Source organism: Tauraco erythrolophus, chromosome 14, assembly GCF_009769465.1.
Source record: "Tauraco erythrolophus isolate bTauEry1 chromosome 14, bTauEry1.pri, whole genome shotgun sequence".
NCBI classification, from domain to species: Eukaryota; Metazoa; Chordata; class Aves; order Musophagiformes; family Musophagidae; genus Tauraco; species Tauraco erythrolophus.
Genome location: NC_141478.1, coordinates 23,007,759 through 23,027,346, shown reverse-complemented (window position 1 = coordinate 23,027,346; position 19,588 = coordinate 23,007,759). Strand labels below are relative to the sequence as shown.

General features: G+C 47.1%; 1 protein-coding gene across 3 annotated transcripts in view; it reads left to right on the top strand.

Annotated features, from left to right (window-relative positions):
- Window positions 1-1,394: 1,394 nt before the first annotated feature.
- CSNK1G1 (casein kinase 1 gamma 1) overlaps window positions 1,395-19,588 on the top strand; it is a 94,550-nt gene continuing 76,356 nt past the window's right edge. For all 3 annotated transcript variants that reach the window (XM_086620596.1, XM_086620597.1, XM_086620598.1), the window contains exon 1: window positions 1,395-1,481. The gene's annotated coding sequence lies outside the window, so the exon portion shown is untranslated. The remainder of the gene's footprint in view (window positions 1,482-19,588) is intronic.

Here is a 19,588-nt window from a genome sequence, read left to right as displayed (position 1 = left end):
CTTTTCATTTTAGAGGAATGGGTGTCGCTCACCGCTTGTACGCTGGAGCGGTGGTGTGTGTTCCTCACCTCGGTGGTTGGCTTCATTCAGGAGTTGGTGCTGGGTAATTGTAGATGGGGATTAATTAATGGCAGCTGTTGTGAGCCTGTGGAGACTTTTGAAGTCTTGAACAACGCCATTGAGCAATCCTAGTAGCTTCTTGAGGACAGAAGTCATGAATGACATTGGAAGAGCACTTCTGTGACTTGGACTGGACTGACAACAAGTTTATGAAAGTAGAGGGCAGAGGTAGACGAAATTCCTACGCGCTTCAGTCAAAACAGCGTCTCTTGGCAACGCTGTGATGGCCACTTTGGTCTGTCTTGGACGTGATATTGGAGAAAGCAAAAATACTTTCTAGTGCAGGGTTTCCTTCTGCTGTGGTCAGGGTAAAGAGTGGTCTTTTTTTTTTATCCCCTGTGTGCTTACAGAACAACTAGTTTGAGAGGTTAGTGTGGACCACCTTTAAATTCCTACCCTTGCTGTAATGGCTAGGAAAATAAGGATAAAAGTTCTAGCTTCGGCGTAGACTTTGAATGCCCGTTGGGCACTGGAGAACCTGGTTGCTTGTAGCCCGTTGCAGAGCGTCACGGGTAAGGGAGTCTGACGTGGTACTTCAGCGCGTCAGAAGAACTTGTCTTCTAGATGATGGTCAGAGCTGCTCAGAACTTAGAAGTTGCTTTTTAAAATTCTAATTTTTGTTAGAACAATCCATGTGTTTTCTTCCAAAGAAAGTTAAAATGCCCGAGATTTGAATGCAGAACAGCGTGTCTCTGGTCACCCAGGGCAGAGTTTTCTAGAAATGGTTTCATTTAGGTTCAACCTTCACGTCCCTGTTACAGCACACTCCCGCTCAGAAATCAAATATAAAAAAACCCCAAACAAACCAAAAAAACCCAAAACCCACACTCTTGTACTTCCTTGTGACCAAAGCACCTGGAGCATCGCAGGAGATGGAGCCAGCCCAGGGGTGCTGCGTCAGGGGAGTTCAGGTTTGGGAACCTCTTTCCCAAGGTGGGAAAAGAAGTTTACCAAAAACTAGAATTACTGAAGAGCCAGAAACAACTGTATTTTAAGAAAACACTGTCATCTTTTAAGCTGAAATGCATGGTATTGCACAGAAAGCTATTAATTTGTCCTGACATGGGGTAAGGAGAAATACTAGATTTTCCTAAAAGTAGGAGCCTTTGGCTCCGTTTCATCCGCAGTGTTCTTGGAAGCTGACATATTCAACTGAAAACAGCAAACAATGCTTTTTTTTCTTTTTTTTTTTTTTTTTTTTTCCTAGCAGAATAAAGCAAGATTGAAAGTAGCTTGTATGAACTTCCTAAAACATCCTTTCTTCTCTTCCAGGTTCACTACAGATATGACTGACCGGCTGCTCTGCTGCTCCTGTGCCCCAGCACTCGCTGCCCTGTGACTTGGGATAAGAAACGTAAGAAGTGAGTTACCAAACGTGTGGTGGGTGTCGTGTGGCTCGATGTTCTGGAGCATCTTAGTGTACAACTCAAATATTCCTTCCTAAAAAAAAATCCCCAAACCAACCATATATAAGGGAAGATACTTTAAAATCCAGTAAGTTACAACCACGGTACGTGAAACATCTGTCAAACCTGTAGAAAGATGCTTAGAAACTGGAATGCAAATTGTTCAATCCTTATTTCCATTTTAATATTTTTTTCTTTCCCCCCTCCTCTCAATTTTATCAGTGTTTTTCATCTGAAGTAACTTCTCTGGGAACTTAACATCCCGTCTCTACTCTCCTGGCTTTATTTTTAGCAACGTAAGTGTTGAGCTGAGAAGTAGGTAACTGCAGTCCTGCTTGTCAGTGATGAGTATCTCCAACAAGGAAATGGGGTAGGGTTAAAGTCAGGGAGAGTCCAGAATCCTTCCTGGTGAACTGAAGCTTCTCTAAAAGTGCTTGAACTTTGCTACCAGGAGGAGAGTTGATTTACTCTGTGTAGGGGCGTTTGTTCCAGTGCGACAAGTAAGATACGGGCTCGGTTGCCTCTTCTGTTACATTTGACCGATAAAATAAGCAGAAAACTCAAAACTTGAAGGTGTTGGGAAGATTTTCTTCTCCAGAATGGAGAAATCGAAGGGAATAACGTTTGTAGGTGAGAGTGTCTGACTGGTTCCGCTGTGGATAGATACCTTGATTTCACGGGACAGGCAACAGTGATGAAAGCCAACAAAAAAGCAAGTGTGGTGAGTCGATAAATAGATAAATAATGGTGGTTTTAAAATAGAGGGAGGTAGATTCAGGTTGGATATTAGGAAAAAATTTTTTACCATGAGAGTTGTAGAACACTGGAACAGGTTGCCCAGAGAGGTGGTGGATGCTCCATCCCTGGAGACGTTCAAGGCCAGGTTGGACGAGGCCCTGAGCAACCTGATCTAGTTGGAGATATCCCTGTTCCTTGCAGGGGGGTTGGACTAGATGACCTTTGAAGGTCCCTTCCAGCCCTAACCATTCTATGATTCTATGATTCTATGATAGGAGTGATGACCTTGAGCAGTGCGAGTCTCTGCTTGGCAGGAGGTTTGTTTTGGGTTGTACCTACTGAGTAGTGCAGGAGTGGGACCGGCACCGGATTTCCTCTTCTGGACTTCTGAAGAAACCACACACATAGTGACAAACTCTCTTTCTGCTCACGCAGAAGCCGGTGCCAGCGAAGTGGTACTGATTAAGCAGCTGGGGCATGTTGTTTAGGGCCGTGATGGTGTATCATCCTTTGGGATTACTGTTGGGATTACTTTGTCATTAGGAAGTGCCGTGCCAAAACAAATTCTTTCTGAATTGTAATTTCCATTTTGTGTTTGTATGCAGAAAGCTTAATGAGCTCTTGGCTTTTGGTCATTTCAGCTGAGGGGGGGCCGGTGGATGGGCAATGGCTTCATGCTTCCGGTAGCTTCCAGGCTGGAGGAGAAATCTGGGTTTGAGGTTTTTTTTTTGCTTGATATTTTATCTCCAATTAGTTTGCACTTCATCCCTAAAATAGATTTCTCTTTTTTGGTGCCAGTAGTAGGAGTGCCAGTAATTGTCTGAGAAGTCTGTAGCTGGAGCAATTCCGGCTGCTGCAGGACGGCGCTTTTAATATCTGCGTACGAGTCCAGCGGAGACCGCAGTCATCTGACTGTGCTTCGTTTTGTGTTGTTTTGTCTTGAAGATAAGCCCCTGAAGTCTAAAGCTTTGTCGATGTGATGTCGTGGAGCATTTCTTCTGTGCCTAAAGTCACTGGCTTGTTTTCCTTCGTCCTGCCTGTAAGATGTCTGGGATCTTGGGAGCGTTTTTCCTGATCAGATCAGCCTGTTTCCGTGGGGTTTGGGATCGTAGTGTGCTTTTTCACTTGGGTGAAACTTCTACCCGACTCACGATGTCTGATTTGTTCCCTTCTTTGCTTTCTGTTCAGCCACTTGCACGCAGGGATTTTGGCACAGAGTGCCAGGCAGCACGATTGCTAAATGATACGACGAGGAGACCCATCTTGTCTCTTTTTTTTTTTAATACAGTACAGGTTGCTAATGCCTTACTGAAATCCTTTATCAGTTCTGAGACATGGAAAAGTGCTGCTGTCTCAGACATGGATCTTGCTCCCGAGCTGCCTACGCTTGTATCCTGTTCCTGCCTGCTTTTATCTTTCTGTATATTTAAATTTAATATTTAAACAAGCTCTGTTTTTCCCATTTCATGACTTCCACTTGCCCGTATTCCTGTAAGCCAGCGCCGTGCGTCATGTCATTACTGGTTCAAGGAGCGTTTGGGTCTTCGCCCGCATGTTCCTTGTCTCAGGACCCCCCAGCAGAGGTGCTCTGGCCTGACTTTTTCCCAGCTCCAGTGAGCTGGGAAACCAGTGAAACCAGTGCCAGGTGCTTCAACTTCTGCGTTTGTGCTCCAGAAACAGATGTTGTCCATGCGAGTGAGGGAGTTGACTCACGACTCTGCTGCGTTGTCTTCCAATGTGCTTGGTGAACCACGTCCAGCTTGAAGAATGTGGCTTTAGAAGCAGATTTCTTTTCCTGGATGGCATAAATGAACAAGAGCAGCAGTGGCTGCTGGTTCAACGGTTAAAATCCTGTTTTAACCAGTTGCTCACGTGGTGCATCTTCCCTGTGCTCACCAAGTGTGTTGGTGTGGCCTTCTGCATAGTAGCAGGTCTGGTATCTAGTGGCATGGAATAGACCTGGACCAGTGGTGGCTTGGGAGCAGGGTGCTGTGCCATATAAGCAATCGGGGTTGACTGCAGAGTGGACTTCTCCAGATGGTGCCAAAGGAAGCTAGCTAGACCCACGGTCTTGGAGCCCATATCAAAGAAAGGGAGACGGCAGTGAAAGCCGTAAGGTCCTCCACTGTTCTTTGGTTGCATATCGAAGGCGATCCTGATGATGTGTGGTAGCTAAAATATCCTTCTGTACGTGAAGCTTTCTAGTTCTATTAGTCATCCATCAGGCTTCTGGATTATTTAAGTGCTGAAGCTCTCCTCAAAGAACAGCAATATCTATTTGTAGAAAGGTACATAATGTGAAGTGCAATTCCAGTATGTTAGAGGTGTATGCTGCTGAAGATGTTCTCGGGAATGCTGCGTCTCCTGTTGTGGGACTTGATGATTTGATTTGTAAAGCCTGTATCAACAATTTGTAATCTTACAAGGCTCTACTTGGTATTAGGGTCTCAAATGCTGACACCATTAGAGCTCCTCAACTTTTTGTAGAAAATCACTGAATCATACAGTTTGGGTTGGAAGGGACCTCAAAGATCATCCAGTTCCAACTCCCCTGCCATGGGCAGGGACACCTTCCACTACACCAGGTTGCTCAAAGCCTCATCCAACCTGGCCTTGAACACTTCCAGGGATGGGGCAGCCACAGCTTCTCTGGGCAACCTGGTCCAGTGCCTCACCACCCTCAGAGGGAAGAATTTCTTCCTTAGGTCTAACCTAAATCTCTCCTCTTTCAGTTTAAAGCCATTGCCCCTTGTTCTGTCACTACACACCCTTGTCCAAAGCCCCTCTCCAGCTTTCTTGTAGCCCCTTTAGGCACTGGAAGGCTGCTGGAAGGTCTCCTTGGAGTGTTCTCTTCTCCAGGCTGAACAGCCCCAATGCAGCCTGAAGTCATGCCCTCTGTTCAGTGCAGTGTAGCATTGAGTGTTGGTCTCCAAACACTGATAAATCCTGAAGAAAAGGGAACAGTGACCAAAAAGGTGCTGTTAATAGTGTTAAGGAAAACTATTCTTCTGCTAGTCATGGGGGAGCCCCTAACTCAAATAGTTAATCATCAAAACCATCTTCTATAACTTCAACTTCTACTGACTTGATCTAAATCTGAAAGTGCCTAGAGCTGAACTGGTCCATTTTTAAGCTGTTTATGGAAAATCTTGAGGGCAGCTGCTAGCTGGAAGGTTAATTACGATACAGCATGATTATATTCTCCTGAACTTAAAGGAAACTCGAATATTCGGGACTTCTGTGGTGCGTATGGATTCGCTTCATTTTCTTCTAACCCAAAAATTAAACATGGGGTTTCATGTAATGTTTGGGATTCATAGACTGGCAAAACACTTGTTCTTGCTCATGCAGTCTGGCTTTTATGTAACTCATTATTTTTGTTCCAGTGTTGCAGATAGTCTGTTTCCTCTAGCAACAGCCACCAGATGTTTAGCTGAACAAGACTTAATTCTTCAAAATTGACCTGTAAGAAATGTGTGAAGGCGAACACGGGGGTGGAACAATTGTGTGTCAGCATGATTTCCATTTCCTTGCTAAAAACCCAGTGCAAGCCTTGCAGTTTCCTTCAAGCAATGATGGATCCTTTTTTTTTTTTTTTGTGGTACGCTATCAGGCCTTTTCCATGGTTTTTAATGTTCCCATAAATGTAGTGTTGGGAGGGGGAGGATGGGATCAAACTGTCTTACGAGAATTAGCGTTATTTGGGCAATTTGTGTTGTGTGGGCTAAGTCTGTGTGGCAGATATGCCACTGTCCTCATCCTGCTATGGATTCTGGTTGTCAGTCAGGCTTCCTACCTACCTGTAGGTCTTCTGGGGTCAACCTTTGTGCTTTGCTAGACTGATTTTATTTCGTATTTCTATGGACAACCAACTCCTGTCTCAGTTTTTCAGCTGGGTGAAAAGAGTGCCACAATGTTGTACTGGGGGACACGGGGTGAGTAGTCCTGATGGTGACTGCTAGGAGGTCCAAGCCGCTCTTGTCTCTGAAACATCCCCGCTCTACAGGGCTTCAAGTAGCATTGTCCTTCCAAGACAACTCTCCACGGGCAAAGACTGCGTGGGGACTCTTCTGCTGGGGATGAATGATCTGGTACTTGAATTTTGATCTGTAGTTTTCTCCTCTGGGTCTGCAGAGAGTGGGTTATTCAAAGTAGAGCTGTGCCATTTCTTTTCCTTTCCTTGCAAGGAAATCTTGCTCCAGATCCCATTGTGCATCCCCTTGTTGTGCGTTTGACATGAAGGTGTCTGTACTGGACAGCCAAGGTGGCTGTGACGGTGGTCTCCTGGCTGGACCTTCAGTCAGTCTCTGAACAGTGTGGTCAACACAGCCACAATGCAGCTTTTAAGAATCCGAACATGTGAAAAACTGCACAGATGATCTTCAAGAATAAATTCGTTGGTCTTTAACTGGGCGTACTGGTGGCAGGTCCGTACCTGATGGTAAGTATGAATTGGGTAGAGAAGTCCAGCTCTGCAAATGGCTTCAAGGTTTCAGAGGTCAAAGTATCTGCTGGTTTAGTTTGGAGATGCTTCTGCTGGAAATAATACTTACCTGGTGCTGGAAATGCTTCAGGGCACAGTGTGGATGCTCCAGTCTTCACAATTAGGGATTTTGCTACGTTAGCCTTTGGTTTGGTGCTTTTTCAGAAGTTCTAGATGCCTACCACAAAATTTTGGCATCGCTTAAGCAGGAGGTAACTTGAATGTCCTATTCTTCTAGTAAGATGTGAGACTAGTACTCGAAGTAGCACCTGGAACTCCTTCCCCTTGTGCTGCTTACATCAGGTTCATGTTTTCAGTAATTTTCAAAACTACTGCGTGGGGATTCTCACTCACAGTAAGACCTTGCTGACATGAGCTCATGGGCCATGTGCTCGCTGGGTTTCACTGCGGTCACCGGCTGTCGTCATCGCTGCACAAGTTCCATTTGTTTCTCCTTTGAGTACCTGCTAGATAAGTCCTCTTCAAAATGCTACCAAATTGTTTTGCTTACTAAATATTTGCTAGTTTTGAAGTTTAGCCTTTCCTATCCTGTTTTCTCTTGGCCAGATGGAGGAGGGAGGCTGTGCTACATCCCAGTGTTTCAAAAACATGGGAGGGTGGGAGATGTGGCTGCAGTTTCAGTGAAAGCTGTTGCTACTGCAGGTTAACACAAATGAAAGCCTTTATGTTCTTGGCGTTCTGCTGTTATACAGGATATGAAAACTACCAAAGAGGAGAAGCAGAACTCCTTGAGTACATGCATTTATTTTGAGGTGTTGGAAGAATCACAAACGTCCAATTATTCACAAGTTCCTTAGCTGTCCATTTGATGGAACAACAGTGTGCGACAACTAGTTGCTGCTGAAAAAGATGATACCATCTACCTGTACCTTTCCTCAGGCTGTCCCTGAGACTTTTTTTTAACCTCTGAGTAGGGATTCAGCTTGGGAACCTGATGGAAAGCTGTGCAGTTCTGGAGTTGGCTCGCTGAGAAGTCGAACAAGTGCCAGAGTTGGTGAAATGGAGGGTCTTGAGGGCATTTGATGGGTGGAGGAACAGGAAGATGCCTTTTAGGGTAGCTGGATGTTGAATGGGATAAGCCATCTGGCATGAGTGTACCAGGTAGGGCTGTTCTGGTAACTTATGAGCTACTCAGCTCTTCTAACCAGCTCATCTCTGTCTCCTTCAGCCCCCAGGAGACACCTAAAGCCTGACTTTGACTCCCACTCTGTCCTTCCTTGTACCTAGGACATGGGCAGAGTAGGAAGCTGAGACCAGGCAAGGCCAGGATGAGCTGGGTGTAGGGAGGTGGTGGTACACTCGGGCACTACTCTGCTCTGCCTGACCCATCTCTGGGCACACAGGGTATAAATCTCTCCCTCCTACCCAGCACCAGGCTTGGGAGTACTTGGATTTGGTGCTTCCCATTGCTGGTGTGTCTTGTACCTTACGGGCAGGGTGTTGCCCTGTAGTTGAAGAGCCGTGACCCTGACCTACAGCTGCCAACTCTGGGAGGCTGCTTTGGGCTGGAGGTGCCTTGTCTTTGCTTAATTTCATTTTTTTAGCCTGTCTCAGCCTGACTGCTAAACTAAGGCTGCCGTAGTCTAGGCTAACCATGGTCTGTTACATCCCTGGGGATGGGGTGGAGGAGTCTGAACTGCTCTGTGATGTGGAAGCGGTGTTCCAGACTCATGGGGTGCCGTAGAGGACTGATGGAGCCATTTGGGGGTTCACCTGAAGATACCCACTAGGAAAAGCATGAAAAGTAGATAAAAAATGTTACTGGGATAAACCAATGGCTTTCTGAGAAAGGTTTGCCTGCTGTTTACTTCCCTCGGGTCCTGACAAATCTGGAGGTAACTGCTTAATTGTTTCACTTTTAAGGTTTTGGAAGTTTTTCTCATCACCTTGAACCTTCTTCCTGTGCTTCAGCACTTGCAGTTGATCGAATATTAAACACGTCACCAGGTATCTAAGCTACTGTGAGATCAAACCCAGAAGCAGAGCACATATGGAGCTTTGACTCGCACCCAAACTCTGCGGTCGTGCTGTCGTAAATAGATCTGGGAAGGCTGTTCTCGAGCGGCGCAGGGATGCTTCGTCTCCCCGATCGCTTTCCTGGGGAAAAAAAACCCCACCACCAGGAAAATTAAAGCTTGTTAATTGATACAACATGTATGTGACCACCACATCAGGTGTAAGCTGCTTTCTTATATGTGTCCATGGATTGGGAAAATTCTTGTAATGACCTTTCCTTAAAACAACCAAAACCCCACCGCTGACACGCGCCCGCCGCAGTAATCCAGGAAATAATTCCTGTAAGAGGCTGTGAAATCTTAATCCTTTTGTTTTCTTAACATGTCAGTGTGTAAGAGAGGCCGGAGGAGATGTGGACATTGTCACCTGTGTTAGGTACCGTTTCAGGGAAGCCAGAAGAGGCCGAGCAGTGACTGAGGTAACGAGTGACGAACAGCCCCGCTAACGAGCGCGGGTTTGCTGGCTGCTGTAACTCTTCTGCGCTCAGATAGACTGTTCCTGGAAGCAGCATCTTCACCGTTCAGAAATCCTTTGGTGTGAGAGGTCTCGAGCTGTACTCTACTGTGTTTGCAAGTGTGCTCTGTGGAAGAATCATAGAACGGTTTGGGTCGGAAGGGACCTCAGAGATCATCTAGTTCCAACCCCCTGCCATGGGCAGGGACACCTTCCACTACAGCAGGTTGCTCAAAGCCTCATCCAACCTGGCCTTGAACACTGCCAGGGATGGGGCAGCCACAACTCCTCTGGGCAACCTGGTCCAGTGTTTCACCACCCTCATTGTAAAAAATTTCTTCCTTACATCGAATTGAAATCTGCCCACTTTCAGTTTAAAGACCAGATAAGCTTCAGATAGATCCTGTCCTACTTGCTTCCTAGCCAGCTGACAGGTAACAGTAAGTGACATCTAAAGGCAAATACATGGTTGCTGTCATCTTCTCTTCCTCAAGCAGCAGCAAGGGTTTGCAGTGTTGTAGTAAGTCACTGAGTGCAGGTAACGAAGCGAGGTCCCCTGAGGAGGTTGTGGCAGCTGTTGGACATCTGACTGGTACTTTATAGACGTGGTCAAGCAATAATCCATCACAAATGAAGGCTTGACTTTATTTAGGTAGGCTGTCTGGTTTTCCATGTACAACTTCACCTTGTCCTGAGATATGTCCTGTAGAGAGATGGTGGCCAGACCACCGTGGTTGAGGTTTATTTTCTGTTTTAATGTTGAGCCTTCAGATGCTGGGAAGTCCAGTTTTCAGCGTTTCCTTTAAAAGGCAGCAGATGTCAGATTGTCTTCAGTGTCCTTCTCTCCTCAACTTTCTTAACCAGCTGACTGAGAATCAAATCAGTGGGGTTCTGTGACAGAGCAGTATTCTTGCAGTTCTTGTCCTTTTGTGTCGATGCACATGTCCTTTAGAAAAAGACTTTTCTGATGTAGATGTCGAGGTTGGTCATGCTGAAAGTGTATCGAGTCTCGCTTTTTTGGGGATGCTTTCTTTGGGAATGCAGTACTGGTTCTGTGAGCAAGGGCACTGGTTCGCCTCAAATGTGCTCTGGAGGCTGCAGGTTCAAAAAGGAGATGAGATACCTCACTTGATGCAAGCTCCAGGGCACTATTCTGCGATCTGTGGGCACCAGAAGGCTACATAGATTCAGAAAGTGGGGAAAATTCAAGTGAACCTTCATTCAAGTGGGGAAAATCAGTCCAGCATCATTGTGGTAGTAGCACTGCAGGTCATGAAATGGTCTTCAAAGAGCTTTGGTGTTTCCTGTGGTCTTGGCTAGATGTTGCTGTTGGCCACCTGAGGTGGGATATTGTGCCAAACGTACCCTTTGTGCGTCTTGGTGTGTTTGCTCGTGCTCCAGTTGCACCTGTGTTTTCATGGCATGAATTTCTTCTGAAAAATCTCCAATGTCCTTGTGCCACCTGTCGGTTTTCACACCCTGGCTGAGAAGCTGTAAATGGCACGAAGTTTTCTTTGGCACGCGGTGATTCCAAGGGTTATTTCATAGCTGAAGACAGAGCCGTTTTCAGGTTCCGAACCACAAAAGATGACTTCTGCAAACTGACTGATGTACAGGCAGGTGCTGGGCCTTGTAGATAGATGCTGTCAAGAGGTGCTCTCTTTCCTTGCAGAAGAACTGCCTTGTAGGCTGAAGAATTGGGCTTGTTTTTCAGCTTTCTCAAGGTTATGCTGTTTGCGTGAAAGAGGAACGGGCACTGTAATGAAGTAATTAATCTTGAAAATATGATTTCAAGATAGTGCCTGAAGGTGACCTGTCGTTGCAAGAGGCAGGTGACTTCTTCGAAGTTTGGCTGTTTCTTGATTTAATGGAAGATCTGGCAGAGGGGATGGATTTGGATGGGAGGCTGGTGCCGTTCAGCGGACTAGTAGTCAGTACTCTGGCTTCTCCCATGGTTAGGAGAGAAGTCTCTGCACGGGACAAAACCCACCCACTCCTTGGTTTAGATCAGGATGTTAAAACCAAGAGGGTGGAATAAAGTAACGTCTCTTTGCTCAACGAGGTTGGTGCTTGTGAAATAAATGCTAAAGCTCAAAGTGAAGAAATCTGGCGGGCGTAACTAGTCCAAGGCCATGTGTTGGAGGGCAAAGGAACGTTATCATCAGGATGTGCTTTCCTTGGCTACAAATCTCCGTGAGTACTTGTGGTGCAGCTTTACTTCGTTTTAAAAGATAAACTCAGTGCTTAAGTCTACATGAGTATGAAAGGGTAGAACAAGTCGCTTTCTTCTCCAACTTCAGGAACCAAGGGCTTCCTCTGATAGTCACTCCTCGTTTACTGTTTTATTTCTTTGCTGGGCATTGGCTTCGGTTTCTGCCCATTGCTAATCCGGGGGAAGCCATAAGGTGTCTTGTAATGTCTTTGCACCCACCTCATCTGAGTTGCCTTAATCTTATCACAGGCTGGTTTTGGTTCTTGAGAAATCTTTACGCTTCTCTCTGCGAAGTCACTAATTTTTAAGTCATTATAGGATGGGAGAGCAGCCCTGAGGAGAAGGACTTGGGGGTGTTGGGTGATGAGAAGCTCACCATGACCGACACCGTGCACAGAGAGCCAACCGTGTCCTGGGCTGCATCCAGAGCAGCGTGGGCAGCAGGGCGAGGGAGGGGATTCTGCCCCTCTGCTCTGTTTTCCTGAGACCCCACCTGGAATACTGCCTTCAGCTCTGGGTCTCCAACATCAGAAGGACATGGAGCTGTTGGAGCGGGTCCAGAGGAGGCTATGAAGATGATCCGAGGGCTGGAGGACCTCTGCTATGGAGACAGGCTGAGAGAGTTGGGGCTGTTCAGCCTGGAGAAGAGAAGGCTCTGGGGAGACCTTCCAGTAGCCTTCCAGTACCTAAAGGGGCTCCAAGAAAGCTGGAGAGGGGCTTTGGACAAGGGCGTGTAGTGACAGGACACGGGGCAATGGCTTTAAACTGAAAGAGGGGAGATTTAGATTGGATCTAAGGAAGAAATTCTTCCCTCTGAGGGTGGTGAGGCACTGGACCAGGTTGCCCAGAGGAGTTGTCTGCCCCATCCCTGGCAGTGTTCAAGGCCAGGCTGGATGAGGCTTTGAGCAGCCTGGTGTAATGGAAGGTGTCTCTGCCCATGGCAGGGGGGTTGGAACTGGATGATCTTTGAGGTCCGTTCCAACCCAAACCACTCTGTTTTTATGAAATGTGGTAGCGTGGAGCTGCACTTAATATAGATTCTTCGGATTCCATGTGTCCTTAAACCTTCATTTATGTACTTCCTAGCCAGCTTCAGTTTGAAATATCTGCCAAGTGCCCGCTCTCACTTGTTGAACAGCACACAAGCCTATGTGGTCACCAGTGTGTTTATTTTCTGTATGAAGAACAACAGCAAAGCGAGCTGCTATTGTCTGTGGGAGGAAGGTTGTACCCATCAGGACATCTTAGTTTGTGACATAAATTCCCGTGCTTTGCCCCAATGTCTCTTGAATGCTGCTCCTGTAACAGAGGGAATAAATGGCTTTGAGAACTGCTTAGGAAGTGTGGTTTCAGTGTTTGGGTGCTCCAATATCTAAAACCACCCAAGTTGTGAAGCTCTTCTTGTGGACAGGGATGAGCAACTCCTCTCCCATGTGTGTTCCTTCGTGTCACATCGTATAACTGAGCTTGTGCTTTGTTATTTTCCTTGATGAGGCAACACACGTGGATTGTTCTCCTCTGGCTTTATGATAATGGCTGGAGAAATTTAAGGTCTTTGAATTCTTTGTCAAATGGGATTGAAACACACGAATGGGTCAGAAGCTTGCAAAAGAGGGATGCCAACACATAAGTCTAATTCCTTGAGGAACGGAGCAAGATATTTCTTTTTCTTAACTCCAAGACTTCACTCTTGTTCACACTAGGTGGTATTTATAGTTGTGATGGTACGTGCCTTGCCTTTCCTTCCTAATAGATTGCCGCACCGCGAGTGGGTGGAAGATTTATTTGTTTTGGCACAATTTTTGCTTTACGTAGGCATGTCTCAAGTTTACGACAAACAGAGGAGCCAGGCTGTGAACTGTGCAAAGTCCTTAGCACGAGCAGAGGGAGAGAAGTAGAGGTTGTCTTGTAGGATTCCCTCTCTGAAACTGAAACATCTCCTCTGCAGCTTGCTTCCCCTGCTGCCTTGCGTGCCGTTTCCTTCAGCTGACATCGCTCCATTGAACGCGGCGTGAGTTGGAATGCTTGTGTCAGTGCTGCGCCTTCCTGCTGCTCGCGGCCGAACCGGAACGTGCTGTAGGTGGGCATCCAGTATCCTCAGTTTGGGTGTTGAATAACTTCAGTGGTCATCCTCTTCTGACACTGGGGAGTTCACATATGAATGGAAGTAACCAAAACGGCAAGATGACCTGGAATGAAGGTAGCTGAGATGTTCACTCACTACCTGAGGATTGTTTCTTGATTTGAAAAATAAGCATCAGGTGGTGGGATGGTGCTGAGGTGCCGACAGAGGGTTATCGGTAGCAGCAGCAGAGGTTGGCATGAATGAAATCCACCGCCGTGACCTTAGCACAGCGGTGACGCCAAATACATCTGACTTTTATAATGAAAATAAACGCACTGCAGGAGCTGGATGTCGCTTTGGAACTATTGTTTGCAGCTGAAAAATGGGGCTGCTTCGTGTGTGCAGGGTCATCAAGTGGCCACGCTGTGTGGGACTGGGTCTGGGCTCTTGGTGGGGGGACACTGTCACTGCCCGCGTTCCAGCTGCCTTTTTGTGGAGGTGGAGGACTGTGTTTTTCCCTTGGTGTGCAGGATTTTTGTCGATTGCCAGATAACTTTGCTGGCATCGACACCATCTTGCGTCTTGGATGCTTTCTCCATCACCCGGTGCAAAAGTGGGGTGACGTCTGGCCACCCGTATTTGTGAACCTGCGTTCAGGGTAAGAGTGTGAACGAGGACGGGATGGTGATGTCTAGTAACCGGGCTGATCCTTTGCAAATTGAAATTTGTCCGGTCACTGTCTACTTTAGGGAGGAAATTTGATGAGGTTGATGGTGCGTGAAAGCAAACACTGTCAGCTGGATGAGTGCAGTCTGAAGAAACCTCCAGGTCTCATCTCAGGAGCGTCACTGTGAGAAACCAGAGAGTATTTGTTGGCATCTCTTATGCTGCTCGTGCCACCCAGACGTGCTCCAGTGTGCTGGATGGTTTTACATGGGGTGCCACTGTGGAGAGGCTGCCTCTCTTGATGTTGCTCTACCTGACGTAGCATGTGGACCTCATCTCGGCAAGCAGTGTAGGTGACTTTTACAAAGAAACTACATCTTGTGAAGCATGGGTAGAAAAATGGTGGGTGTGGCACAGTGCTTGCTAATAAATCTGGAAGAAGCTAAAACACCCATCCAGCATGTGAAGACTTCTAAGCCATGGTCAACTTGGAAGGAACTGTAGGAAATAGCCCATGTCACCAGCCCAGAGTGGAAAGATGAGCAGAAGCTATTGATACTCCAGAGAACAAGCTACATAGCCTTAAAAAATTGTAATACTTCAAGGTTTCAGTTTAAATGCATTGAAAGGGGGGGAGATTTAGATGAGATCTAAGGAAGAAATTCTTCACTCTGAGGGTGGTGAGGACCACTGGAACAGTTTGCCCAATGGGGTTGTGGCTGCCCCATCCCTGGAAGTGTTCAAGGCCGGGTTGGATGAGGCTTTGGGCAACCTGGTGTAGTGGAAGGTGTCCCTGCCCATGGCAGGGGGGTTGGAACTGGATGATCTTGAAGGTCCCTTCCAACCCAAACCATTCTGTGATTCTATAACTTGCTACCTTCAAATTTGAGGAAGAAAAACCTCACAAAACCAACCAAGAGAAGAAACCTTGAAGTATTACCGTTTTCTAAAGCAGCGCAGCTGCTTCTCTGGAGTATCGATGCCTTCTGCTCGGCTTTCCGCTGCGGGCTGGTGCTACGGGCTGCTTCCTTGCCCTGTCGGGGAAACAAGTAGGCACAAACATTTACTTTCTGTGAACAAACGCAACCGTCCAACTGTGTATCTTGGGATTGTTACGCCCAATTGCCGAGGAAGTGCAGGTTTTTATGGAGCTTACGATGTTTGCGTGGGTGTAGCCTATCTTGCCGCTCGCGGGCACAGAACGAAACCAGGAACCAAGCCTGTACCTTGCCCTGGGGAGGAGGGGCGACCTTTGCTTTCCTTAGAAATAAATGAAAATAAAATAAATTAAATAAATAATAATAAAGAAAGGCAAGAGGCAGGATTATTCCACAAAACTGTCACAGAGCTCCTAAGCATCTTCTGGGCCCCTTACAAGGGGGCTGTACTTCTCCAGCGGGCGTTGTGCTCGGTAATTGTTGGCGTCTTATGGTTGGACTCGATGATCTCTAAGGTCTTTTCCAACCTAGAAATCTATGAATCTATGAATCTTTCAATCCCGTAGACTATCCAGATCGCTCTTCCGACAGCTGAAGTGCTTCATGAGGATGCGCACTTGGGAGCTCTGAAAAAGGGGAATCTTAAATCATGGAGAGACAGGAAAAGATTGTTCTTTATATGCCGTGAGGGTGGTACCCTGGGAGATGGCGGGGGGGGTTCCGACAGCTCGTTTTGGGTCTGTAGCACAGCTGCAGTGCTGACTTCATGGAGTTTTTTATAATCCCATAACGGGAAAGGAAGACAAATCGCTGCAGCAGGCTTCAGGCTTTGAGTGTAACAGTGCCTTCAACATTAAGCTCCGCCAGTTTTTAACGGAATTGAGCAATGCCAGTAAAAACCTTGCCCTACAAAAAATAGCGGGGTGGAGGAGAAGGAGGCGACGGCCGGGAATGGGGATACTGGTGCCCCTTCTCGGTACCAGCTTTGGGGTTTGTTTGCTTAGGCTGAAGCGACGGATTTATTAAGCCCAAACGAGCAGGATTCATTATCCAGGAGTCTTGGGTATAGGGCTCAGGTACATAATTTCCTCTTTGAGACATCGTTTAGTTGCAAGCAAGATATGTAGGTAACGTCAGTTGAATTCCTGCCAAACATCTAATTATGTGAAGCGACAGCGTGGTGTGATCCTCTGTCCCGTGACTGCCGGAAAAGGCAGTGTCTTCAGGTAAGGAGAAGGTGAAGTTCAGGCATTAAAATGAAAAGACGTGCATGAAATCATTAAGAATCAAGTTTTCTTGCATTTCCTCTTAGTATACTACTTGTATCTTCTCCTGACATCACCATTACTATTTATTTATTTATTTTAAGATATGCTGATATTCCGGCTCACCATCTCTTACATCACTGTGTTCCCAATTTGTTAACCAGCTCTTACGAAGAGTTTCTGGTGATGAGCAGCCTGGAGCCAGGGGCCAAGTCAAGTCTGTTGGGCAACAGCGAGAGCCTGTGGGACGGAGTCACGCAAACTTGGCAGGGATGTCTGCTTCCCCATTTTCTATGGGGCGAATGGGCTTCGCCTGCCAGTCCAGGTCTTCAGGTTTAGCTACACGAGTGACTTCTACCCACCTAAACTGTTGGGTTTGGTCATAGCCCCTTATAGGTTTCTCTTTTTGTCCTTTCTTCATGTGAGGTAGCGTGGTGGTGAAGAACAACTTCTTCAGTTTCTGTGTTCCTGGATATTGCCCCGCAGTAGGACGTGAAAGCATGTAGTCTCTCTTACGGCCAAATTTGTTTTGGCTGATTGCTGGTATTCATCCCTGGAGGACACACTTAAGCTGCGATGAATCTTGCCTGATTTATGGTGTGTGTTGGTGTTCACAGCCTAGATCCTTGCAGCTTGGTGCCTAAATCCTTGTGCTGAGCTAGGTACTTGCATCATAGAATCACAGAATGGTTTGGGTTGGAAGGGACCTCAAAGATCATCTCGTTCCAACCCCCCTGCCATGGGCTGGGACACCCTCCACTACACCAGGTTGCTTAAAGCCCCATCCAACCTGGCCTTGAACACTTCCAGGGATGGGGCAGCCACAGCTTCTCTGGGCAACCTGTTCCAGTGGTCCTCACCACCCTCAGAGTGAAAAATTTCTTCCTTAGATGTAATCTAAATCTCCCTTCTCTCAGTTTAAAGCCATTGCCCTGTGTCCTGTCACTACATGCCCATGTCAAAAGTCTCTCTCCAGCTTTCTTGTAGGCCATCCTACACACTCCCTTTCTGAAGGCACCTATTTCTGATGCACCTTTATAACTTCATTCTGTTTGCGTGGAAGTGGTATTTTCTCTAAGGCTTTTGGACACCGAGAGAGTCCTTACACCCCCCTGTTCAGGTTCCAGTGCTGCGACAGGCCAGACTAACTTTCCTCTGTCTCCTGAGCCACCAGGTGCAAATTCTCGGCAGCACCACCATGATATTTTACACTGACAAGATCCAGCACATGCAGTCTTTTGATCTTTTGGACATCATATTATCTACATGCTGATTAATACCAAGCAGAAGGTGCACTGCTGCTTCAAACCTCTAGCAAGCGTCATCCCAGGTCTCTACTTGACTTGGTTTCAGAGGCTGAGATCTTGAATCTGACCTGTGGTTTCAGAAGCTCTTTTTAGGAGCTGGTATGAGCCTTGGCAGAGGTTTGGTGTCCTTCTGATCTGGGGCAACCAAGAAACTGTTGTTCTTTTTTGTCCTCAGCTTCTTGAGGCATCCTGAGTATTGATGGGACAGAGGACGGGCGACCTTGTTCGCGTGAGGCAGTCAGAAGCTGACTTTGGGGAACTGGAGCTCTCCTTTCAAGTTGAGGAGTTGGGGTACAGAGAACCTACATCTGAATCCCCCTTCGTTACTGTTGTGTAATGGCGCTGTTTTTATTGATAGTGGGTGGCACTTGGCACGAACGTGTTCTTCCACAGGGCAAACAGGAACCCGATGGGTGCCTGTGTTCACCTTGGCGCATGGCCAGATGCTGCTCAGCACCCCTTTGGATTAGTCAGGGCTACCTGTCAGCTTGAGCTGGGTTTTGCTAACGCAGCTTCTACCTCCCCCTCGCCATCAAGGGGTTCTTCAGTTTTCTTCGACCCTGTCCGTTCAAGTTCACGAGGACTTTTCTTCTAGTAAGAGGCTTTTCCCCACACGCACACACGGCGAAAGCTGTGTTGGCTCTCAACTTGATCCTCGCATTCCTTCCTGAAAGCAGAAGAAAGCACTTCATGGTTTGGATAGTGCGAAGGGCTGGGTGGGTTTTTTTTGTGTTTAACCACCAAATTTCCCCGTCGTTTCTGCGATTCGTCCTCCAGGCTTCTTCTCCTTGCCAGGCGGTGCGTAGATCAAACAGTCGTAGACTGTCGAGGTGCATCTGTGCTAAATTATGCTCTAAATCTGCCAAAGCGACGTTGCTGCCAGTGCCCCAAGCCTGCTCCAGACCCCGAGCCGCCGTGGTGGTCTTGTTGAGGACTTTGCTCGTCGTTGATACCAGTAACTGTGAACTACATCCGTCAGCCGCCGTGGAAGCACCTGAATCTGCTTGATGTGGGTTATTCCTTGAAGATGCACGTGGCTGTCTAGAAGCCGTCTCTTCTTTGGTAGACTTGGCCCCTTTCTTCTTCAGATCTTCTGCCTGAAAGGAAAGGGATGGTGTAGGTGTATCTGAGGCTCTCTTTTTGCTGGTATTTTAAGATGAAAAAAATATAGGTATATCTGATGCCTGGATATTGGAGAAGAGAACATCAATAGAGTTCTCATCCTGCCCTGGGTCTGTTGCAGACCCTTTGCTACTGCCAGGTTTTTCCTCATTTCCTCTGTTGCATCCTCATAAATATCTATTTCTGCTGGAACCTCATCTTACGTGGCCTCACGCAGCCTATTTGGCAAGCAGGGTTGGTGTCTTAAACGTCGTGCTTTTTGCCAGTCTTGGAGGAGCCTTTCAGACACTGTGTTTTAAGGCTGGGGTCGGTTACCGCATTATCAGGAGGTAGGTCTGAAAACCTCTGCCAACGTGAGGGTTCCCTCGCGGGGCTGCCGAGGACGCGGCGCTGGGGCCGGTGGTGCGCAGCCGGCTGCGTGTGGGCTGAACACCTGCGTCGTCCGGAGGTGCTCGCCGCTGACGAGCGGGGATTTGGCACGCTGTCGGGCTCCTGTGCAGAGGGGTGTGTGTCTGACTTCTGCAGCAAGCCTCAGGAGATAGAGGGGAGCTGATCTGGCAGTTGCTCTTCAGACTTTTCTCTTCCCAGCCTATTAAAATAATAATTAAAAAAAAAAACTAAAATATGCAGAGCTCAGGTTTCACGAGGGGATTTTTTTCATTTTATTCAAGCGTTCAACTATTTCTTTAGCTGTTCCAGCATAATCCAACTCTTCATAAAGAGCACTGACCCTCTGTTTCTGGTGGATGGTGGTCTGTCGTGCTTTGTTACGTCTA